General features: G+C 40.4%; 1 protein-coding gene across 13 annotated transcripts in view; it reads right to left on the reverse strand.

Moving 5' to 3' along the window:
• The window catches only part of OSBPL6 (oxysterol binding protein like 6), a 205,715-nt gene that overhangs the window by 144,842 nt on the left and 34,727 nt on the right, over positions 1-26,146 (reverse strand). The window contains exon 2 of one of the 13 annotated variants that reach the window (XM_074399416.1): positions 20,467-20,588. The exons of the other annotated variants lie outside the window; for them this stretch is intronic. The gene's annotated coding sequence lies outside the window, so the exon portion shown is untranslated. The remainder of the gene's footprint in view (positions 1-20,466; positions 20,589-26,146) is intronic. 13 annotated transcript variants of the gene reach the window in all.

Consider the following 26,146-nt stretch of genomic DNA (forward strand, 5'->3'; position numbering starts at 1 on the left):
CAGGCTGGTTTCGAACTCCTGACCTCATGATCCACCCGTCTTCATCTCCCAAAGTGCTGGGATTACAGGCATAAGCTGCCATGCTGGGCCAAAGGAATTTATTTCTTACAGTTACAGAGACTGAGAAGTCCAAGTCAAGAGGAGGCATCTGGTGAGGACCTTCTTACTGGTGGGGACTCTCTGCAGAGTCCTGAGGTGGCACAGAGCATCACGTGGCAAGGGAGCTGTGTGTGCTACCTCAGGTCTCTCTTCTTCATACAGCCACCAGTCCTATCCCCATGATAACCCATTAATCCATTAACCCACTCAGGAGGGCAGAGCACTCATGACTCAATCACCTCTTAAAGGCCCCACCTCTCCATACTGCCACACTGGGGATTAAATTTCAACATGAATTTTAGAGGGGCCAAACATTCAATTCCTAGCAGTGTCCAGTATTTTATTTGCAAAATTGGGGAACTCAAAACTCCCAACTCCACCACAATGATGGGTAAAATCAACATGCACATAAAGAGCATACTAACTGTTATGTTCACTTTTGACTTGCTGGCCCTGAGTTTATTCATTAAGAATATATTGCCTGCGGATAATATAGCAAAATATGAGAATAAGCATAATGATATTACAAGGATAAGATCCATTTCCCCAACTGCAAAACGGAACCAGTTGGACCAGATGTGAAATTCCATTAAATCACTGAATTATTAACAAGTCATTACCCATATCAAATTTAATAATCAATACCTAAAATTCTCGTGTCTACTTAAAGGGGTTTCCTCACAGATCAACTCAACTTATCCATTTCTATTTCTCCTTCAAAAGCAATTCCTGAAGCCTATTTTCTCATAACAGTGATGACTTCTGCTCATACACAGTGGTTTGAATATTTTCCTTCTATAGAGTCTGTCTAGTCCACTCTGTGGGGAATGTCCATGAGCTGCAGAGAAACCAGTAGTCCCTCATACCAACAACACCAGCGGCCATGACTACATGTAGTGATCCCTAAGGTATTGCTTGCCAAAAGATCATACTATTTTAGTGGAAGATCCAAGATAATTCTAAAATAGGGTTGTGCCATGAAGTTATTTCATCAGGCCAGGAAGGAAAAAACAGCAGACATGTAACTCATGCTGACCAAGGACAGTCTAGAAGTATTAGCATTAATTATAAGGATTTACATCTCTCTGCCTATCTAAATTTGGTTTGATCCAAGTGGCCTCAAGTAAACTAATCTTGTTATCTGTGACATACATCAGCATCTAATACAATCATATGTGTTTAACACTGAGCTCCTCTGCAAAATCTGAATTTAGGCCCTGACCATAAGAGAAAGTCTCCTATTTTTTAATTTTAACCCAATTCATTTACCCTGCTTTAAATGTTTTGGTTTGGGCAATTATGCTAATTATGGCAGCAAAATATGGCCTGTGGGCCAAATCCAGCCCTCTGCTTATTTTATAATAAAAGTTTTATTGGAATACAGCATGCTCATTTATTCACATTTTGTCTACAGCTGCTTTTGCATTATGACGGCAGAACTGAGCGGTTGGCAACGGAACCTATGCCTCATCAACCCTCAAATATTTATAACCTGGCCCTTTATAGAGAAAATTTGCCAATCCCTGCTGTTACTCCAAAGAATAGTAACAGTACTAATATTAACATGAGTAAATTAATGTTAGTAACAATACCAATAGTAACACTATTTTTAAGAAGGAGAAATGAAACTATAACATTCAAGGTTTTACACCTTTTCAGCGACAGTTTAAGAAAAAGAATGGTGGTTTCCGACCCCCACGCTAGCAATCTTAGCCTATGCCATGTCCAAGTGCTCAGAGAGCATTTTTGGCGTCGTGGCTCGTACGTCCAACTGTAGTTTTAAAAGAACATCACTCTTCAGCCTCAGGAATCCTTAAGAATCCAAGGAATAAACATACAAGCATGGAAATATGAGAAAGCATATTTCTTTCTGCTGAGAATCCAGCATTTCAAAAGGGAAAATTAGACAATGACAAGCACATGCACAGGATGGCTGCCGCCACCATCATTTGTAGTCTGATGAAAATGCAGTAGAGCAGCAAGAAGAAAATTGTCTCCATTTGGCGCCAGGGTCTATGAGGTAACTGTCACTGTTATAGGAATTGAGAATTTAAATCAACATAGTTCTTCTGTGGTTTCACTGCTTTAGACAGGAAGAGTGCGTGATCAGAAAGAACAACTGCCGTCAAAATCGAAACTTCTGTGAGCCTTAAAAGATCCCCAACACAGGTGCCTTGGAGGAAAGATTAGATTGCCAGAATGACATATTATAGTTTCTGAGAGGCTCTTGGTGAATACTGTCTCCTCTACAGTAATCAAGCATGAAGGGCCCCTTGTCATTTTCTGCTCCCACAGAAAGTCCTTGCAAGCAGAAATGGCACACTCACAGTTAATGAAATTTTATGCCACAGAAAATTAAACACTGATATTCTTCTAGTTGAGAGGAACAGAAAGAAAAAAAAAAACAAAAAAAAAAAACCATAGTAACTGTTGCTACGTCTGACTTTATAATACTGACAGAGTAGACAGCTTACCAAATGAAAACTTTAAGAACTGGGTCTAGTGCAAGGCTTTAGCCCTGATTAGGGATCACAATGGGCTCTCTGACCAGAGCAGGAGCAGGAATCTGGCTCTTCCTACCCTCCTTTGATTCTTACTCCTCCAGTATGGATCACCTTCTGCTCCCTGGGGTGCCACTCCCTGTTAGGCTAAATGTGGCTCCCGTGCCTGAAGGCCTTAGGCTCCCGCTGGACAAACGCAGGAATCAAACACACACTCACTCTCCTGGACAGGAAAAAGAGACACGCAGCTCACCGCACATCCAGGTGCAACCAGAAAAATATGCTTACACTTTCTTTTCTTTTTTTTTTATTCCAGTATTTGACGAATGTCTACCGTGGGCTTAGAGTTGAAGTTCAAGGGTGCAAGATAAGACACAGCACTGGCCTTCAGAGGGTGCTGACACGCTAACGGTGGGGAAGTATGAGATCAATAATGCCACCAATGAGTCTAACTAAGATTACAAGTTGGGTTCAGCACCATGAAGGTACAGAGCAGGAGTTTGAGAGAATAAAAGGGAAGTCCTCATTTACAGTGCACAATCTGAGACGGCTTTTGCTCTGTGGAAGTGACATTTAAAATGAGACCAGGAGGAGGAGCAGAAGTTGTTCAGGTGGAGAATGAAGCCAACGAGTGTTTCAGGCAGGAGGAACAGCCCGTGTGGGAGCCCTGAGGAAGGGAAGTGGGGACTTGTCAATCAAGGGAGGTAAGACTAAGGCTGGGAAGGCAAGCAGCTGCCTTTGTCAGAGTGCTGATTTTTATTTCCTTCTGTGTACAGTGGGAAGTCACTGGCAGGCTTAGGACATGGGAGTGAAAGATTAGAGCTGCATTTTAAAAAGATGATCGTGTGAGGACCGGGCCTGAGGAGGAAGAGCAGAAACTCAGGGCAGGAACTCTGGGGCAGGAGATGCTGTCCTGGTCTGGAATAGAGAACAGTGACATTGTCCAAGATACATTTGAAAGACAGAATCAGCAAAAGATATTGGCAAATGAGATATAAGGACATACCAAAAATGTCTCCTAATTTTCTGAAGCGCCTAGGTAAATAGTGTACCATTTACTGAGATGAGAAATACTTAGGAAGATGCTATAAGATGAAGTATCAAGAATTCAGTCTTGGAAACCAAATGGCAGCAGCGTAACTGTTAAGAGGACAGTCAGATTTACTAACTTCTGTGTTAGTATCCGTGCCTCTGTTTCCATCATCTGTGAAGTGGTAATTACAATATTACATGGGCTTAGAGTCTACGTAATTATTATTATTATGTCAATGACCTGGCATGCAGTAATCTCAGTAAAATATTAGCAGGTGGTGTTCGTATTATTGTGTACTTGAAGCTTGAAATGTCTATTGGTGACCTTAGTAAAGATATATAGTAGGCAATTAAATAACTTGTCTCAGAACTCTCTCCTACTGGAAGAGCAAAGGATGAAAAATGTTCAGGATTTGAGTATGCTAGTATGAGATTCCAAAAAAAAAAAAAAAACCTTCTAGTTAGGGATTTTATAATAGCAACTGGAGATATACTTATAAATTGGCTGGAAAGTCAGTCTCAGGTGCCAACAGCATATCAATAACACCAAGGTTGTAGAAAGTAGAAGACTGATGTACAAGTAAGCCTTAAAGCAGAAAAACTGAGTCCATCAAGAAATGAACCTACATGTATAGAGAGTTCCTCAAACACAAACACCAAGATGAAAAACTGAAGCAAAGCAAATAGACAGAAAAAGGTTTCGGTACATTTTATTCTATTTTTCCCTCTAAACAGCAGAAAATGGCAATCAATCCTTAAGAGTCAGTAACTCCCTTACATATCAGAGATATATACAAAGTCACACTTGTAAGAATATTCACTGTACTACTATCACAGTGAATAACATAGTGAAAATCAACGATAGGAGATGATTTAGGTAAAGCGTGGTATATCACGTAAAGAAATAAACACTATGTCATACATAAACAGTCTATTGGAAAATGTTCACGTTTTCTTGGTATGTCAAAAAAGTAGGTCACAAAGTAGCACGTACAACATAATACTTTGCTTAAAAAATACAATGGAGGCTGGACGCAGTGGTTCACACCTCTAATCTCAGCACTTTGGGAAGATAAGGGTGGGCAGATTGCTTGAGGGCAGGAATTCAAGACCAGCCTGGCCAACATAGTAAAATCCAGTCTCTACTAAGAAATACAAAAATTAGCCAAGTGTGGTCATGCACACCTATAATCTCAGCTACTCAGGAGGCTGAGGCAGGAGAATCATTTGAACCAGGGAGGCAGAGGTTGCAGTGAGCCAAGATGGCACCACTACACTCCAGCCTGGGGAACAGAGCAAGACCCTGTCTCAAAAATAAATAAATAAACGAAATGAAAAATAAAAAATACAACACGTAATAGAAAAACATAAGCAGGACAAACAATACCAGAAAATTAACAATAGTTAATTCTGGACAATGAGATTTCAGATGATTTTTTTCTTTCTTTGCATGTTTTTGTTTTTCAAAATGGCAGCATTGAGTCATGTTACTTGTATAAATAGAAACGGAACAAACCAGACAATTCTCATCTCTTCCTCTAAAATACCTGACACTGATAGTTCTCATATCCTCAAACCAAAGCCCAGGAGCAACACTGAGATGGAAGACTCAATAGAATCATCTTCATCATCAGCCTCACAGCAAAAGGAACCAGACACTGCAGCATACATGAAGAACAGTATTTCCTAGCCCTTCCTTAATAAAACAGATCCATGTTCTCCACCAGCGGCTGTCCTTTCCTAACCCCAAAACAACTAACATTAGGGTTACAAATCAGATTACATGTATGTTTGTTTTTCATTGATTTCAACAATACGCATCAAGAAAACAAAATCACAGAAAAACCTGCCATTTTGCTGTGAAAAGATAAAACCATACAAACGTTTAAGTTTGTAAATATTCATATACCATCATATCCACAACCAAATCTAAAACTTTATTTTTTTAAAGAAAATACTAAACATTTTTAGAGCACCTTCATTTTCCTACAATACTTTAAAAATTTATCAGGGAAATTTACATTGTCCCTCCACTATGCCCTAAGTAAACTTCGTAAGATGGAACTAAACTTTCTCACAGATATACACAAAAGAGCACGGTCTCCTTATATTTTGGTACTTAGTATCTGTGCCATCTTGGCCGAGGCATTTAGCCTTTCTGAATCTTGGTTTTGTATGTACAAGCAGGGAGAATGTAACTTTCCTTGTAGGAGCTGTCACGTTTGGAAGACAACAGCAGCCACATGGATCCGAAACTCTGTACATCCTTCCCAGAAGACCACATAAGCAAGAAGACGGCAAGAATCTTCAAAACACCCGAGATGTTCAGCATTCTTAGGGACAGAGAGTATCACAAACTTTGAATTACCTGTAAATAGAGAAATAAACACTAATTTCCAACACAGCCCCTGCTGCTGCTACAAACCTGTGGGGTATAAGGAGCAGGGGAACTGTGAAAAGGGAAACGGGCATGGAGACGATTTGACAAAGCACAGACAAAATACCCCCCAAAGGAAGTGCTGCACTAACTGCCCACATGTCAAACACAGGCCCAAGACCTTGCAGTTCTCAGTACCAGCTACAAGTAGGGAAAGGCCCAAAGATGTGAGAGTCTGGAGGCTTTGGAGAGGTGCTACTTCTGGCAGTGACAGTGAAAGAAGAGGGAGAAATTGAAAGTACTGCACAGTGAAAGAGAAGCAAGATGCCAGACTCTCACCATCCACCAGCACTGTCCTGGGCCACCAGACATGAGAGCTCCTGAATCAACAAGAGTGCCCATGACATGCCTAGGAATAGAAAAACGTCAGAAGAAAACCAAACAGCTTCTGAAAACTCTCCCCACCAAGAAACCATGAAGCAGAAGGAAATTATAACATAGCACTCCAAACTGAATTAAACATCCTCACACAAGCATTTTGGAGAATTAAGAGAAAAACACCCAGAATCAAATACAAAAATTAAAAACAGAAATGGGCAACACAAAAGGAAGAAATGCAATGAGGGTTGATTAAATACAACAAAGAAAACAAAACAAACAGACAAAACCATTTCTTCTTCAGAGCTGAGCAGTAAGTTATAAGGTGCCCAAGACAAAATAGATTTGAGTTGAAATTTAATAAGGAACACAGAAGAAAAGGAGAAAAACAACAAAAGCAGAAAATGGTAAAAAGCTTAAGGCATTTGGGAAATGGTGAGAAGTTGAGTACACAGTAACATGGCGGGGAGGGGGACCAGGTTACAGGGAGATGAAATTCCAAGGGAAGTTGGAACCAGATTCATTTATGCAACAACAATTTGGAGTCTACTACATGCAAGGCACAGCTGCTAGTGATTATGAAGGAGTGGCTCTGTCCCTGTAACGAAGGCAAGTGCAGAGTCAGGGGCCTTTAATCAAGACAGTGATAGGATCAAACTAAATTGAGAGGAAGGTAACTCTAGAAGCAGAACAGAAGACTTTCTGGAGTAGGGTGAGACCAAAGGGAAGGCTAATTATGAGGCCACGGTAAATAATTCTGAGATAAATGCATCAAGGTTTCCTGATGACGTTATATGAAGAAGACACCAAGGGTTTTATTTTGGGAAACTGGGGAATGATTCCATTAATAGACGGAAAGGATTTCAGCTTTATTTTAGGCGTGATACAATATGATATAGCCAGACTGTAAGCTCAGGAAAAAGGGGAAACTGAAGATTTGGGGAGTAGTCAGTCACGTACTTGATGGTCCAGGTAGCTACTGGCCATGGAGAGATGGCCCCTAGGTAACCCAGTTCTCATGCCAGGCCATAAAGCAACTTCAGAACTTCAATACTGAAAGGAGCAGAGTGGAAGAAGAGCACTGGAAGGCACAGAGGCAGGAGTGCAGCCGCAAGAGAAGGCGCCAGAGCCACAGGGGGGGATGGTCAGGAAATGGTGGCTGGTTCATAGAAGCACAGACTGCATGGAGACCATGTAGAGTGAGGAGTGGAAAACGGGAACACAGACAGCCCTGGTGATCTTACTGACGCAGATTCAGGCTGAGGAGTGAATGGCCTTCATAAAGGAGAAACAGCTAATACTCTCAGTGAAAGGAAGGACGGAGACAAAAAAATGGTGACATGAAAGCAGAGTGGGATCAAGGAAAAATCTGGGAGTGAAGAGACAGTGAGAGCTAGTGGTAAGGTCAAGACTGGAGAAACACTGAAAAGAGGATATAACTGATGGAGCAAGCGAGGAAGGGGCCATGGACCAGATGGAGGCTACCGGGTTGGCTTCCAGGGTCTTTTCCAAAACTATGAGAGCAGGGAGTGCAGGGCCTTTGTGTGGAATACTCTTAGGCCACCATCCCAGGGCACATAAACATCAGCCTTTCCCTTCTCTAAATTCCTACAGGATGTACTATGGAATCTAGAGCTGGGACTCAGAGCCCAAGACATGGCTCTGCATGCCAGTTCTGCCATTTCCCAGCTATACACCCTTGAACATGTCATAAGTCATCTCAAGTTCAGTTTCCCCAGCAGTGAATGAGCTATAACAATCCCAGCCCCTCTCCTCCCCCACCGCTCCAAAGGCTTATTGTGAAGATCAGATGACACAGTATAGGTGGATGTACCCTTCAGTCAACACAGCATAAATTATTGGATTGGTATCTAATTATCCCACGTATACTTCTTTCCCACCGCAGGTAGTATTTGTTCAATCTCTGGTGCATCCCACACTGGGTCTAACATAGTATTTTGTACTCAGATTGTTTAACACACACTGACTTGGAATAAACACCAGCCTCCTCTTAATGAAGGGTGTGCAGCTGAATTCTTTCTATGTCCCCATATCACGGCACAGTGAAAACATCATACTTAAACCTGGGGTAGGTTTCCAGCATGCATTTTTATAAAGGCTCCTAGCAAACAACAGAATTCAACTATACAAACTTTGTCATAGCATTTTCAAATGAGCAGAAGTGCAATTATGAAAAGGTTGCCAATCACTACCCTAAGTCAATGATTTTTTTAAAAAATTAAAAACAGTAAGAAATCATGTTCCAAGTGTTTTTGGCCACTGGGTTTAGAGAAGGCATCTTGTGAAAATTAACCAGAACACTTAGGCTAAGCAAGGAGGCAGGCATTCCCCAAACAGCTCTGATATGACGGAAACCCACTATCAATGAAAGACACGCTTGAGTTCTGTCGAATCATTGATTAAGAAGTTGCTGTAGTATAATCCATCGTGTCATTTTACATTTGCATCCCTGCTACCCTTGAAACGGAGCATATGCTGGAAAAGTATATTTTAATATGGTTCCTACAGCCTCACTTACCATTCAATCAAAAGCTTTTTATTACAGAGCTAATACAGCATCTGTAACTTAGCACATTGCTGGGAGAAAATAACATGTGGAGAAAACATTTTTCCCACTACCAAAGCAGGAAATTATTTTTGCTGTTCTGTATAGTACAGTAGGGCTCGCTCATACATTTTAAACAACCTAGGTAAGTTCATTTTTCCATTTGAAGGAAGTCTCAGTAGTGATTTAAAATTAAATTGTTAACCAAGTGTCAGAAACCATGAAATAAGCATAAGCAGTAGTCTTTCTCTGCATAGCAAATGCCAGGATATTCAGAATCACATAAAACTATAAAAGCATATCTATCAAATGCCTTCCAGTTGAGAAGACTACCTACTATCTTTAAAAACCAAGGGGAAAAAATTAAGAATATGATATTATTCCCTTTTTATAAAAAGACATTCATTTATTCATTCTTGCAAATACACACTGAATCCCTATGTGCCAGACACAGTACTAGGAATTGGGGATATGGTGTTAAACCAAAAGAACTTGTCCTTGGTCTCATGGACTTATATGAGAGATGGATTAAAGTATTAAATAAATAGCTAAGCATATGATTACAAATATTAAACATGACAAGAAAAAGAGCATGGTATTAGGAGAAAAAATAAAAGAAGAGGACCTAATGTATAATAGTTCTAAGGAGGGAGAAGGCTTCTCAGAGGAAGTGACAGTGAAGCAAAGTCTGAAGGGCAAGGAGGAGGGGACACTCCAAACAGAGGGAGCACTATGTGCAAAGGCTGTGAGGCAAGAGGCGCTGGGTGTCTCAGGAACTGCAAAAGACCAGCGGAGTTTGAGAAGAGTGTGTAAGGCAGAGGAGGGCATGAAATGAGGTGGTGGTAGGTGTAAGCAGGAGACAGATATTTTGGAGCCAATAAAGGATTTGGGTTTTTTTGTTTGTTTGTTTGTTTGTTTTCTTTTTCCTAAGTGCAGTGGGAGATGGTGAAAAACTTTAACCGGAGCAGAAAAAGGATCAGATTTGTGTTTTAAAAACAATGAATGGAGGAGAATGAGAAAGAGGGAAGCTACAGCAATAGAGTTGGGAGAAGGAGATGAGTTAGGAATATATTTTGGAGATGAATGGATAGGGCTAAGCTGTATTGGGTGGGGGTGGGGGGAGTGCAGTGAAGGAGAGAGGCACCAAAGGTGATCCTGGAGTTTCTGACTGGAGCAACTGATTGAATGGAGTGGCTCCTACAACAGGAACAGCAAGAGGCACAGGCTTAGTTGGCAAGTACAGGATCAAAAGATTGGCTCTGAACAAAAAACTAAAAAGTTAAAGATGCCTTTGAGACTTTCATATGGAAATGTCAAGTACCTGGTAGGATTAAGTGAAACAGAAATGAAGCACATGTGCCATTTCACTCTTGAGACCTATTTTAGTAGCTTAAAACTGTCCTACCTTCTTTGAAGGTGTCATTCCCAGCTTCCTACTAACCTCTGGATATCCTCCACTCCCATGCCAAGGAGCAGGCCGAAAGGATGGGGACACATCTTTAAGAACTGGGCCTCTCTAAGAACTGTGAACAGGGCTCATTCTCAACTACAGCAATTTACATACTGAGAATATACAGAAGTCTATCAACCAACTATACGGAGTTATCGATTTTATACATTTTTATATATAAATTGTTTATACTTTATATTTATTTAAAAAGTGTTAATAAAATATATGAATTGTGTAATTTTAGTATATTAAAGATATGTTATAAATAAACCACATAAGAAAAAAATGTGGGTGAATTTTCTAAGGCTTTATGTGTATATATATTCCTTCATAGCTATCTTGTAGAAACAATTATAAATTCACAGCTTTTTAAATTTTTTGGACAGGCTTTAGATGATTAAGTGAGGTCATCTACCATTTCTTTAATAAAAGCTCAAAACATCAATATCCTACTCACATTTTGGCCAACTGGTAGTATTTTGAAAAGCACTACCAGATGCTATAAAATCACTGCATCAACCATTGATTCAGCTACAGGTTGTAAGGGACTCCTAATTCAAATCTAATTCCAGGGTTGATTTTTGTGTGTGTTTTTTTTTAAATGAAGGTATCACAATTCAAAATTTTTTGTTCAATGCAAAACTTCCACCACCTTAGGTAAAAGCGAAAACTGCAGAGGCAGACTCGCCATGCTTGACTCTTGGCCGGGTGACATTTAACACCAGTGAGACTGCCAAATAAAAAGATGATGTCATCCACATCTGCTGATGCAAGGGGAAAGGAGGAAGGAGGAGGAGGAAACAGTGAAGCCAAGGGGGATGTGGGAATTGGGACTACATTTTTTTCTGGAAAGTAGGCTACTGAACTAGACAACTACATAGAAAGGTTCCTGGGAACCAGGAAAGAAAGGAAAGGCAGGTACTTTGAGATGATGTCAGAGGAGTCAAATAATACTGGTTAAGGGGGGGTAAATAAAAGGCAGAGTTCAGGTGTGAGTAATTAAGAACACCAAGTGTTTCCTTTTCTTTTTTCTGAGAACATATCTTCCACATCAAACCCACTTAAAAATAGTTCTCAATCACACTTTCACAACATATACAGTCATGTGCATGTTGACGACAAGGATACGTTTTGAGAAATGTGTCTTTAGGTGATTTCTTCGTTGTGTGAACATCATAGAGTGCAAGTACACAAACCTAGATGGTGTAGTCTACTACACAACAGGCTGTGTGGTATAGCCTATTGCTCCAGGCTACAAATCTGCATAACATGTACTTAATACTGTAGGCAATTGTAACTCATGGCATTTGTGTATCTCAACACATCTAACCACACAAAAATAACAAAACATAAAAATACTGTATGATAATCTTACAGCACCACTGTCATATATGCCACCTATCATTGACTGAAATATCATTTTGTGGCCCATAAAATCAGCTTAAAGTCACTGTTGTCCAAGGCAATTATTTTAACTTTGCACAACTCTAAAATGTCCTTTAAAAAGCCTCAGGCTGGGCATGGTAGCTCATGCCTGTAATCCCAGCACTTTGGAGGCTGAGGTGAGTGAATCACTTGAGGTCAGGAGTTCGAGACCAGCCTGGCCAACAAGGAGAAACCCCATCTCTGCTAAAAATAAAAAAGTCAGCCAGGTGTGGTGGTGTGCACCTGTAATCCTAGGTACTTGGGAGGCTGAGGCAGGAAAATTGCTTGAACCAGGGAGGTGGAGGTTGCAATGAGCCAAGATCATGCCACTGCACTCCAGCCTGAGTGACAGAGTGAGACCATGTCAAAAAAAAAAAAAAAAAAAGAGTCTCAAAAGAAAATTTTTAAAATAGCCAATGCAAGTACATGGAGACAAAATTCTCAGAGTAAAAAAAAAAAACATATTGGTACTCTATGAGCTCAAACTGCCTTAATTATAAATTTCTGCCATGAATATAAATACATGCAGAATGGCATCAGTACACTTAAGATACCAAATTTAAATGAACTAAATATTTCATCATAAGCCACGCCCATTTTCAGACAACTAAATCCCTAAAGAAACACACACAAAAAAGACTGTAGTCCATTGTTATCCCATTATTTATTCAATAATGATTCCCCACTATATATAAGGGACTATGTGGCACATAATGGATAAGATGGATTACTGAGCCAAAATTGGGATATTATCTGAGAACTATGAATAGGACCCTGGGGACAATTAATAATGATCATGGTATAGAAATAATAATGGCAATTATTAATTATTAACATTCACTTTTATTAAGTGATTATGTGAATAGTTCTCAGCTAAACTCTTCTTTTTTTTTTTCGGAAGGAGTCTTGTTCTGTCACCCAGGCTGCAGTGCAGTGGCGCAACCTCGGTTCACTGTAACCTCTGCCTCCCAGGCTCAAGCAATTCTCCTGCCTCAGCCTCCCGAGTAGCTGGGATCACAGGCTCCCATCTCCACACCCCGCTAATTCTAAACACTTCTATTAATTAATTAATTAATTAATAAGATGCCCAGGATGCAGTGTAGTGGCACGATCTCGGCTCACTGCAACTTCCGTCTCCTGGGTTCCAGTGGTCCTCCCACCTCAGCCTTCCTAGTAGCTGGAACCATGCCCTCACACCACTGCAACTGGCTAATTTTTGTATTCTTAGTAGAAATGGGGTCTTGCCAAGTGGACCAAGCTGGTTTCAAACTCCTGACCTTAAGTGATCCACCCACCTCAGCCTCCCAAAGTGCTGAGATTACAGGTGTGAGCCACCATACCTGGCCTTATCTTTAATTGTGGCAAAATACACATAAAATTTAGGGTATTAAGTATATTTATACTGCTGTACAACGATCACCATCATCCATCTTTAGAACCTTTTCATCTTCCCAAACTAAAACTATGTACCCATTAAATTAACTCCCCATTCTCACCTCCCCTCAATTTCTGGCAATCACCATTATACCTGAGTATTATGACCTCAAAAGTATAGCCAATAATATACTTCTTCTATTTTAATCCACATGTCTGTAGGGTAACTTTTTCAACTAAGACATTGAAATGAAAAATAAAAATAAACTATACTTGAATTTGTGTGTAACAAAGTATTAAATTTTGATTTTTTAAAAAACATCTTTGTAACATTTCTATTTCATATAACATAATGCTACTGCACATGTATCATATTTATTAATAAACATGTTTTGGGTATAATATGCTCAAAACCTTTTTACTGATGTGGTATAAAACCAAAAGATGTTTGGGGAATTGGATATAGAAATGGCTGTGATACCATTAATGGGAATCAATGAAAGAAGGAAAGGTAAGAACTCTGATTTTGAAAACATTAAAATACATGTTTTAATGTGTCATGTAGATGATCAAAAGGCAAAAGGACATGTAAGCCTAGAGTCCACCCAAGAGACAAATCTATATTTGGAAATCATCCACATGGAAGTGACCATAACAGGCAGGAGAGGGAATAAGAAATGTGAAAAAGCACACAGCAGAGGCCCACATTTAGAAAGCACACAGGGGAGTGCCTACATTTAGAAAGTATGTAGAGTAGAACCCTTTACTGTGGGGAGATATGTTCCAAGACCCCCAGCGGGTACCTGAAAACATGGATTACTATCAATAGGACCATTGTTCATTGTCTGCCATCCACAACCTTAATACCTTTTCCACCTTAACTAAGCATCTATCACGTACTATGGCCATAACTTTTGCAGTTTGGGTATTACAGCAAAACCAGCAGGAATTTTTTTTCCTTCTTCCAAATTTTACAGATAGGAGATTCATTCTTACCACAGCTCTCAGCAACCCCAGTTTAGGCTTTATTCGTTTTCCTTATTAAGTCAAGAACTTTCATCTTTTCACTTAAAAGAAGTACTTTACGGCTTCTCTTTGGCATATCTGAATTGGTATCACTAGTCTTACACTTTGGGGCCATTATTAAGTACAGTAAGAGTGACTTGAACACAAGCGCTGTGATACCATGACCATCTGATCACTGAGATAGCTCCTGAATAATCAATGTGTTGATAGTGTAGATGCTGGAAAAAGGGATGATTCACATCCCAGGTGGGAGACAGCGAGGTGGCATGAGATTTCATTATGCTACTTAGAATGGAGAACAATATAAGATGTATGATTTGTTTATTTCTGGAATTTTCCTTATAATATGTTCAGATCTTGATTGACCATGGGTAACTGAAATTGCAGATAAGGAGAGACCACTGAAGGAGGCAGTCAGGGAGATAGCAGCTGACCCAAAAGAATACACAAGATGGGTTCCACGACATGCTGACAGTGAAAAAAATTGCAGTCAATCAAGGAATTGAGAAAAGGTCATTCCCTGGATTTGGCTGCCGGGTCACTACAGACCTCTCAGAGCATTTTCCAGTAATGAGAATGGTCAGAAACCTAACTCGGGATTGACTGGATGGTGATTCAATGGAAAAAAGAAGTGAGTGGTCCATAGGGAAGCTTGTAGTGATGGGAATGAAAGGCGGGTAGTGATGGTTGGAATGGCTCAATTGCAAGAATCATTTCTAAACCAGTGGTCCTCACAGAGGGGTGACTTTGTGCCTCCAGGGACATTTGGCAATGTCTGGAGACATTTCTGGTTGTTATAACTCCAGGGTATTACTGGCATCTGGTGGGTAGGGGTCACGGCTGCTGCTGAACATCCTGCAGTAGACAGGACAGTACCCTACAATGAAGAATCAGCCAACCCAAAATGTCAAACATGCTGAGGTTGAGACAGATCTGAGTATTTTTGTATGATGAGAAGCTACTAAGTTTAGGTTACAATAAAAGAAGAATATAAGTGATAAATCAGCATCTCACAAGAGTGGGAAGGTATATGATTAAGGAAAGAAACAGATGGGTGAGCAATATAGGAGACCTTTTCAATTTGTTTTAAACAGAAGGAATGAAAGCATAGGCAGTAAGAATGCAGAGAATTGGAGATTTTTTTTTTTTAAACTGAGGAAATGCCTATCTGATAGCCTTTATCTTTTTTTTTTTTTAATTGCATTTTAGGTTTTGGGGTACATGTGATGAACATGCAAGATTGTTGCATAGGTACACACATGGCAGTGTGGTTTGCTGCCTTCTGTCCCCTCACCTGTATCTGTCATTTCTCCCCATGCTATCTCTTCCCACCGCCCCACCCCCCCGCCCCTCCCCCATTTCCCCCCAACGGACTCCAGGGTGTAGTGCTCCCCTCCCTGTGTCCATGTGTTCTCATTGTTCAACACCCGCCTATGAGTGAGAATATACGGTGTTTGATTTTCTGGTCTTGTGTCAGTTTGCTGAGAATGATGGTTTCCAGGTTCATCCATGTCCCTACAAAGGACGTGAACTCATCGTTTTTGATGGCTGCGTAATATTCCATGGTGTATATGTACCACATTTTCCCTATCCAGTCCTGATAGCCTTTATCTTATTAGAAAAGTGAGCGGCAAGAAATCTGGAGATAGGGGAATAGAAGTAGGGTCTTGGAGAGAAAAACACTTGGAACAGCACCCATGGAGGTAGGATCAACTAGATGGACATGAAAGGATTATTAAGCAATCCTTACTTAAGTACGGTATACTGTGAGGGTCCAGCATCAGGGGGAATTAAAAAAATCAACTCAGTGTCCTGAATATCTTCTGCAAAAAGTTATTTATCCCCAGAGTAAAAGGTTAAAGAATGACATTAGGGTTTTCTCAAGATCAGTATTGGCCGCATGGCTCAGAGAGTATAACAGTTAAGAAAAACTAGACAGTCCAGTTGAGTCAGCCTACTTGAGATCCAAGTTCAGGCCATAAAACCCAAACCAGAAGAACTGAAAAGACAGGAAGGAGGCTGGGGGCTGAATTCAGGGCAATGCCAGGTTGAGTAAAAGGAAGAATAGGGGCTGGGTGCAGTGGCTTACGCCTGTAATCCCAGCACTTTGGGAGGCCAAGGTGGGTAGATCACAAGCTCAGGAGATCAAGACCATCCTGGCTAACACGGTGAAACCCTATCTCTACTAAAAATACACAAAATTAGGTGGGCGTGGTGGTGCGCTGTAGTTCCAGCTACTCAGGAGGCTGAGGGAAGAGAATCGCTTGAACCCAAGAGGTGGAGGTTGCAGTGAGCTGAGATTGTGCCACTGTACTCCAGCCTGGGTGACACAGCAAGACTCCATCTCAAAAAAAAAAAAAAAAAAAAAAAGAATGAAAAGGAAAAGGATAAAGAGTGATAGGGAGCTATGGTCAAAGATGGTAATTCTGTAGTCGCAAATCCTGGAGAATCAACTGTTTTAAACTATGATGAAGATTAAGACAATGTCACACTTGTAAATGGCTATAGACTAATTCTGACATCCAAGGTGGACAGGGAAGACTCAAGCATCCTGGAGTGCATCATACTTAATACATTCCTACCAGCATCAGCCTTTGGAGACCACTTACTTGATAATATGTCTCTGTTTACATAAACCATCACACTGTCACTGGATCCCCTGATACCTCCCACAGCCCATGCTGGTGGCATGGCCATCTGAAGTTAGTGGAGACTGGCTGGGTGACCAAGCTTCCCTGTCACACAGAAACCAACCTTGTCTGACATCAGATTCTCCTAAAAGGGCTGCAAGTGCAGAAAGATGATGTCATGATGGAGTAGCATCTTATCATTACGAGGTGGACACTGTGAGCCAAAGCTATCACTGTTCGTTGACCACTCTATTGTGGTAATAAATGAAAGCCAAACTTTACAATCAAGGCAAAATTGGCTTTCTTTTCTTGCTACTGAACTCTAATTAACTGAACTAAGACAAAAACATCATTAAGCACTATTCACTAAACTTACAATTTTTTTTCAAGATTGAGCTATAAGAAATATAGAGCATTTCATCATCATTTTAGCTTCTACCTTTAGCATAACATGTTCTATCATCTTAAAGAGACAGTTTTATTTTTTGTTTTTTGTTTTTTGTTTTGAGTTTCGCTCTTATTGCTGAGCCTGGAGTGCAATGGCGCAATCTTGGCTCACTGCAACCTCCACCTCCTGGGTTCAAGTGATTCTCCTGCCTCAGCCTCACAAGTAGCTGGGATTACAGGCATGCACCACCATGCTCAGCTAATTTTTAATTTTTAGTAGAGACAGGGTTTCTCCATGTTTGTCAGGCTGATCTTGAACTCCTGACCTCAGGTGATCTGCCCGCCTCGCCCTCCCAAAGTGCTAGGATTACAGGCATAAGTCACTGCACCTGGTCGGATAGTATAACTTTTAAGAGACTGTAGCAACTACAAACAAGGATTAAACAGAACCAATGACTGGGGAGAACATACAAAATGAGAATCTAACTTGTAAAAAAAACAGTCTACCTTGTTAAAACAAGCGATATTAAAGTGAGATATTTAAAAATTGAACCCATGTAACAAGTCTGCACATGAACCTCCTGAATCTAATGTAAAAATAAAACAAAAATGGATATTTTCATAAATTTTCTGATTACATTCCAATATCCATAAAATATCCAGCTATAAAAATGTCATTTTTCATTAAAGACACCCAAGAAATAGATCTTTATGCTAATGAAAAATACTTAAAATTTTTAAAAAGAGAAACCAAACCATCTAAAAATTAGATTGTTAAGCCATAGGCATATTGATACTTATCAAGCACTGTGTATCTTTTTCTAAATAGAAATTGTATAAAATTATCTGTTCCAATGAAAGGAAGAAGAGATACAAATAAGACCATAAAAAAATCATTAACTCAAGATTATACATATAACTCAAACCCTCCCCCCAAAGTATACTATAATTAAAGTAATTCATGCATCAAGACCAATGTCTTGCCTCTTTGAGAATTTATAAACATTAATTGGGAAGGTTCTTATTCTATATATTCTATTACATTCTGTTCAAAGGGGTCCAGAAAAGTAATACCTAACAAATAACTCATTTATTAAACACATTATGTGTGTAATAGAAGAGCATCCGGCAAGGTACTATTCTGGAGCTCAACACAGAGGTTAAGATGATAAATTCAGAAGTTATCCAAACATATTTAATAAAATGGCTAGGAATGAGTGGGGTGACTCATAGACAATGCAGCACAAGAAGAAAAAGGACCCAAGGCCAATCTCTCTGAATCAGTGGTTCTCAGGTTTTAGGGAGCTTCTTAAATGACTACCAGACCCCATTCCATAAGTCTGATTCAGAGAGTTTGGTGTGGGGCCCAAGCAAATGGGTTTTGTAATAGGTACTACAAATGTTTCCAAAAGCAGACACTGTCTGGAATGGCCTTCGAGAAATACTACCCTAGATCATAAAAGGAAAAACTGGTAAATTGACCTTACTAAAATTAAAAACCTTTGCTCTACAAAAGAGCCCGTGAAGAGGATGAAAAAACCAGTTACAGACATGGAGAAAATATTTACATATTTGAGTAAGCTCTGTGGATTGTACCGTCTGTGTCAGGGTTTTGATATTGTACTTTGATATAGTTTTACAAGATGTTACTTTTGGGGAAAACAGTGAAATGTACACAGTACCTCCCTGTGGATTTTTGGGCAACTTCCTGTGAATCTATAATTATCTGAAAACAAAAGGTATTTTTAAAAAATGACTGTTTGTCTCTCCATCACACTGGTAACAAGCTGGTAGGTTATACTACAGTCTGAAATACATTTTATTCTAAAGGGCTTAAGTCCAGCAAAGGTTGGCAACTCACAACCTGTGAAATATTTAACAATGACAACCTTAATTGAACAGATATTCTCACCAACTCCATATTCATTCAGATGCAACTGCAAAAGTTGATGCTGTTGTCATTACTATATCACTTTCTAAAGTAGTATTATAGCAGGTAAGTTAGAAATTGAGTAAATGATATGACTTTAGACATGCATAGTAATTAGCATTAAGAATTGTTATGAAAATATTTCCATTTTTTCCTACTAATGTAATACTGGATGAACATATAGTCTTCAAGACTATATGATTAATATTATTAAATATCTGAATAAAGTAAATTATTCAACACTTGAGAAAAAGAAAAAAATTGTCACTAGAGAACTACTACTTCTTCAATATGTAAAGTGTGAGGCAAGAATATTTTCAGTGTCTCTAGAATTGTGTCTACTGTGAATAATATTACTAATGATAATTACTAGTGCTTATAAAAGAATTACCATGTACCAGATACTGTACTAAGCCCATCATTCTAAGTGGATCACCTTAACATGCACAACAATGCATGAGGTGGGTACTGTTACTAAAGACTCAAAAAAATAGGGAGGTTAAATAGCTTGTCCATGGCCAGATCCCTTCTGATGCCAAGGTTCAGGCTCCAGGTACTGAACAACTGACTGAACCCTCTCTCCCTGCCCACAAGTCATCACTACCTTAACATTCCCAGAGGCCGACGGATCTCCAGGATGATGCTCTGAGTCATGTGAGTAAAATCTTGCATGCTGACGTCTGATGACGTCTTTTAATCTGACACTAAACATTTTAATTATAACTAAAGCAATAATATCCCCAGTAATTCTGGATTAATTAGCATTGAAAGCAGAACTGCCAGAAGTGAAGGGGTCCTACTCTCAGGTCATGGAGAAACCTTAACAAATACAGAGGATGAAGCCATGATAAAATAAGTTCAAGTAAAACCCGTGAAAGTGGCAACAGTTTTCAGAGAGCAAGGCTGTTCCACAGGAATTAGATGTTCAGCATTGGAAGTTGGTTGTCATCCGATTTCTAACTTCACTTTTACTGGGTATTTCATTTCTGAAGCAAATTCAAGGATTTTTTTTTTTTTAAAGGGGAAGAAGCAGATTCACAACCTATCCAAGACTGAAAAAGCTCTTCTTCCCATTTCTGCCCTCAGAATATCGAACAGGTTTCTTCAATCAGCTGTTTTGAAAGTACCTGAAGAAGGGTGGGTGCAGTAGCTCACGCCTGTAATCTCAGCACTTTGGGAGGCCAAGGCAGGCAGATCACCTGACGTCGGGAGTTTGAGAGCAGCCTGACCAACATGGAGAAACCCTGTCTCTACTAAAAATACAAAATTAGCCAAACATGGTGATGCACACCTGTAATCCCAGCTACTCAGAAGCTGAGGCAGGAGAATCTCTTGAACCCGGGAGGTGGAGGTTGCACTGAGCTGTGATCACGCCATTGCACTCCAGCCTGGACAACAAGAGCGAAACTCCGTCTCAAAAGAAAAGAAAAGAAAAAAGTACTTGAAGAATTTTAACAAGTAGAAAATAAGAATGTTAAGTTCCCAATATTATGAAAATAATTACCATCTAGGCAGTACACCATGGGCTGCATTCAGGTCACCAGGAATTAGCTTTGCATAATTATTTGATCTCCAATGTTGTTTGCAATTACAAATTATCTGAGAGTTTTTTTTAAAAGTCAGGTGTTCTGAGTCATTCTGAAGCGTTTCTCAGAGACAGAAGTAAAGAGTACTTACAGGAGAACATCTGAGGCCCAGGAACAGGCCCCACCTCCACTACACAGAATGAAAAGTGTGGTATTTCTGGGGTACTTTTTTTGAAAGACCAATGGGGAGCTGTTACCAGAATAAAGTACTGGGCTGGGTAGAAACCTCAATGTCCTAGAAACCAGCACATGATTTCAAGACAGTAAAAACAATAAGCAAAATGTCGTATGCTATTTAAATGCTGAGAGTAATAAGCTAGGTTACAGTTTCCTCCTATATAAAAGAATAATAATAGCAGCTAATAATTATTTTTTCAAGTGTGACAGTGCCCTACTCATGTTTTGATTTAGCCATCATGACCCCCTTGCCGTACAGGTTCTATTATTCCATTTTACATATGAAGAAATTGAGGCTCAGACAGGTTCAATAGCTTGACCAAGATCACACCGCTGACTGAACCACAGCTAGGATTCAAATACAAGCATTTTTGAGTCCAGAGCCTTCCCCTCTCTTTAACCATGTGCTCTATGTCTCTGGAAGTAGTAATTTCCAAACTGGTTTACTTCCTTGAAGTTAACGTACTCATTAGAAACATAATTTGAGAGTTGGAGGGTGAGGGTCAAAAAAGAAAAAAGAAAGCAATAAATTATTGATATATTAAATTTAAAGTTAAAATACATCTTTATGTAATATCATGTTACAAAAATATATCTTTTTTATCTTAGACCAGATTCTAAAATAAGCAGCAAAATATAGCAAACATTTAAGAAAAATGTATAGGAAAAGCTTTAAAGAGAGGAAAGTTATAGTATTATTTTGGCTAACTGAGAAAAGATAATATTGTTTTACCCAGTTTATGGATCTAAGCAGTAAAACACCTGTGTCTAGTTTCTATGGCACAGGAGCACAGTTAAAAAACCCCTAAGATGACTATCAAAAACATGAAAATATCAACAAGAATTAACCATGTTTGTTTAAGTTTATAAATTTGCTTATTAGATTTGCAGAGATTAAAAAGGATGCTGCACCAGAAGTCCAAGACCAGCCTGGGTAACAGAGCCAGACCCTAACTCTGCAAAAAGTTTTCTTTTTTTAATTAGCAGGACACAGTGATGCACTCCTATAGTCCCAGCTACCTGGGAGGAGAAGGCAGGAGAATCACTTGAGGCCAGGAGTTCAAGGCTGCAGTGAGGCATAATCATGCCACTTAACTCCAGCATGGGTGGCAGAGCAAGACCCTGTCTCAAAAAAAAAAAAAAAAAAAAAAAAAGAAAAGAAAAGAAAAAGAAATGGGACCATACTAGAGGTGGTCAGGATGTGGGGAAAGGGTGCTACTCATATTGATATAGAGGTTAAGAAGAAATTACTTAGGCAGATAGTGAGAGTACAGGAGTCTTTGGTAAGGTTTTCCTCTTAATGAAAAGCAGCCCCAAATCATTTTCTTTTCTAATAAAGAGCAGCCTGTAGAATGGGCATGGTGGCTCACACCTCTAATCTTAGCACTTTGGGAGGCTGAGGTTGAGTGGATCACAAGGCCAGGAGTTCAAGACCAGCTTAGCCAACATAGTGAAACCCTGTCTCTACTAAAAATACAAAAATCAGCTGGGTGTTGTGGCACACATCTGTAGTCCCAGATACTCGGGAGGCTGAGGCAGAAGAATTGCTTGAATACAGGAGGCAGAGGTTGCAGTGAGCCAAGACAGAGCAATTGCACTCCAGCTGCATGGCAGAGCAAGACTTTGTCTCAAAAAGAAAGAAAGAAAAAAGAGCAGCCTGTAAAATCAAGCTGCACACATAGACAAGCAAGCTGGAAGCTTGCACGGGTGAATGCCAGCAGTTGTGCCCATAGGCATACACTACCTGGGACTGGGCATGCTCAAAATGGCAGCTCCATCTTCTCTTTTTGTCAGCCACATGTGCCAGTAAGGAGCAGACAAGATGCCCTGGCCAAGTGGAAAGCCGATTTGCATAATAAGATTAGGGTGGGGTGACCAGCCTTCCCTATGCACTATGTAAACATCACACCTGGTCAATCCAACCTGTGGGCCCTGTGTGTATCAGACACCGCCTCCTCAAGCCTGCCTATAAAACCTGCTGCAGTCCGCAATAGGCCAGTCTTTTTCTCTTTTCCGAACATTCCTCACTCTCAAGAGAGAGAGCTGCTCTCTTTTCTCCTTTCTTCTGCCTAGTAAACTTTCCACTCCTTAACCCACTGTGTGTGTGTGTGTGTGTGTGTGTGTGTGTGCCTATTTTTATTCTTCTTGGTGTAAGACGATGAACCCTGAGCATTCACCCCAGACAACAATGCCACTTCAATATGCTGTTGCAGGTAGAAATGTGTCTATATGTTCACTAGAGTGCTACTAGATAGTGCTAAATCAGAAAGTGAAAGCTATTGAAATATCCCATGACAGAAATTTGTTAACAATCAGATATATATTTACTGATATAAAAGGTGCTTGTGCTATGAGGTGCAGGCAAAAGGCAGACAGCAAAACCACACAAAAGCATAGGTAGACACACCAAAACGTTAATGGTTATTACCTCTGTAGAGTGGGGTTAGGACAATCAAACTTGTCCTTTGAACAGTTACACCGAGGGCTAAATTCTGCCTTCCACACAATGCACCACAGTGCATTAAAGGAAGTTGGTCAGAGGCTGATCTTGGTGACTCAAGTTCTCTCTGGCACCTTTCAAGTTTAGAGAAATTTCATAGCACCTTTGAGACTTCCTCAGGTATTATATGCATCCAAATTTCACGTATTCCACTTTTCCGAGGAACCCAATATGGCAGTAATGATCAGAGACTATGAAATAATAAAATCAACGTTAAGCTCTAGGTTGCAAAATAAATCAAACTGTGCCCATTTATTGCAGTGCAACTGCAAACTGCCTTCAGTATCCAGTCTCCGCTTTTTCCTCTCAGAAACAGAACAACTTCCTCCACCACCTCACCTCCACAAGTTTTCACTTGGCACAGGATCAGCCAGCTAATCTACAATTTCCAGCGCTAGACACAGGGTGTGGCCATTTACCTCTATTCAATGGTAGCTGAGCAAAAGGATGTGGGCAATGTTGTGTCACAGCCTTTAAAAAGGGAAACCTGCTTATCCAATCTGTCCCCTCTCCCCAGCACCCAACCTTCCTAAGGGTAGAATGCAGAAGTGCTCCTAGCCAGCCAGCTTCTACCCTGCAGATGAGGACAACACTATGAGTAACGGTCAAGCAAAAAGGTAGCGAGATAGAGCGTTGGTCCATTTCTAGATAGACCAAGTGGTTCCCAAACTTGAATGTAGATAGACCAAGTGGTTCCCAAACTTGAATGTTGAAGGTCTAAACACGTGTGAACATGTCTCCAGCTCCTATAAAGAGGATTATTTCATAAATAACTTATTTTCCAAATGCTTATGCTTCCAAAGGGCAAGGGGATCCTTACGGAACAGAGATATGTGCATACTGTGAAGGTTCTTATTCATTTGCCCCTCCCCACCCTAGGCCCATTATCTAGCCTTCTCTGGGCACTAGGAAGCTGACCTGCACCACCCAGCATCCCTTGCCTGCTGGATTCCAGAGGGCTTTGGCTTCCAGAAGGCACCAGCAAGCAAGTGAGACCCAGGGGAAATGAAGTATCCTGTCCACCCCTTCTCCTTGCCTACCCCTACCCTGGCTGTCGCTGTATCCATACTTCCTGCTCTACGACTAGAGCTCTCAGTGGGCCCTGGGAACACAGCTTCCTCCCTTGCTGCTTCTGGCCCAAAAAAGGTATTAGTTGCCTCTGTTTCTAGCTCCGGGCTGCTTTGCCTTCCTTTGGGGGTTCCATGGACTGTGCCCTCAGCTCTTTAAATCATTCCTTCATTAAATATTCTTCAGGTAAATCTTTAGGATATGCCATCAGATATGGTTTGGCTCTGTGTCCACACCCAAATTTCATCTTGTAGCTCCCATAATTCCCATGTGTTGTGGGAGGGACCCAGTAGGAGATGACTAAATGGTGAAAGTGGGTCTTTCCTGTGCTGTTCTCATGCTAGTGAATGGGTCTCATGAGATCTGATGGTTTTAAAAAGAGGAGTTTCTCTGCACAAACTCCCTCTTTGCCTGCGGTGTAAGACATGACTTGCTCCTCCTTGCCTTCTGCCATGATTGTGAGGCCTCCCCAGCCACGTGGAACTGTAAGTCCAATAAACCTCTTTCTTTTATAAATTGCCCAGTCTCAGGTATGTCTTTATCAGCAGCATGGAAACAGACTAATGCACCATCCTTTACCTCCAAGGGCTCTGACTGAGACCAGTTTTCTGAAAACACAAAATCCCATCACCAGAGAACATCTGAACAAACTCAAGGGGCTGAAATCCAGACACCATCTTCACTGTCCAATATTTATGGATAGTATATTTTACAAAGTACTGGGTATGCCAGTTCCAGTTACTGTAAAATTTGCATCTCTCTTATACTCAGTCTGAAATCTGCTAAAAGAGGTGGTCTTCAGTGTGTTTTCTGCAGTCTGATGTGAAGATCACACTAGCCAAGGTCACACTAGTATTTCAGGAATGAAACACAGGCTTTTTAGTTTTCTTCTTCTTTTTTTTAATGTTATGGGCATCGAACCACAGGTTCTGTGGTCAGCTCACTGCTCTCCACAGAGACTTCATCCCAGAGCTACACAATGCCTTTCTGCCTCTTAGCATCTGCATTCATTCAGCTTATCAGAGCAGCTGAAACACTGCCACTGGTCATAACAGCCACCCTGGCATATCTGTAGATTGTGTAGATGTGTTTTGCTAAACACACATACACATGCAGAGAGAGAGAGAGAGAGAGAGATGCAGAGAGAGAACTATTTATTTTTCAGACAGGGTCTTGCTCTGTTGCTTAGGCTGGAGTGCAGTGGTGCAATTTCGGCTCATAGCAGCCTCTGCTTTCCAGGCTTGAGCAATCCTCCCACCTCAACCTCGTGAGTGGCTAGGACTACAAATGCATGCTAAAACATTCAGCTAATTTTTTAATATCTTGTAGAAATGGGGTCTCATTATATTGTCCAGGCTGGTCTTGAACTCCTGGACTCAAGCAATCTTCCCACTTCAGCTGGCCAAAGTGCCGGGATTACAGGGGTGAGCCACCATGCCTGACCAGAATTGACTTTAACTACACTAGTTTCTAATCTATAGCAGTTCTGATTCATGAAAGAAACAAATAAAAATGTGTCCTATAATTCCGAATGATGTCATTCTGCTTCTGGACACAGAATTTACTCAGGCTACAACAGAGAGTACAGGAAGAAGACAATGTTGTTTCCTTAAAAAAGGGTCAATCAAACACATTCACAT

Source organism: Saimiri boliviensis, chromosome 5 (genome assembly GCF_048565385.1).
Source record: "Saimiri boliviensis isolate mSaiBol1 chromosome 5, mSaiBol1.pri, whole genome shotgun sequence".
Classification (NCBI taxonomy): domain Eukaryota; kingdom Metazoa; phylum Chordata; class Mammalia; order Primates; family Cebidae; genus Saimiri; species Saimiri boliviensis.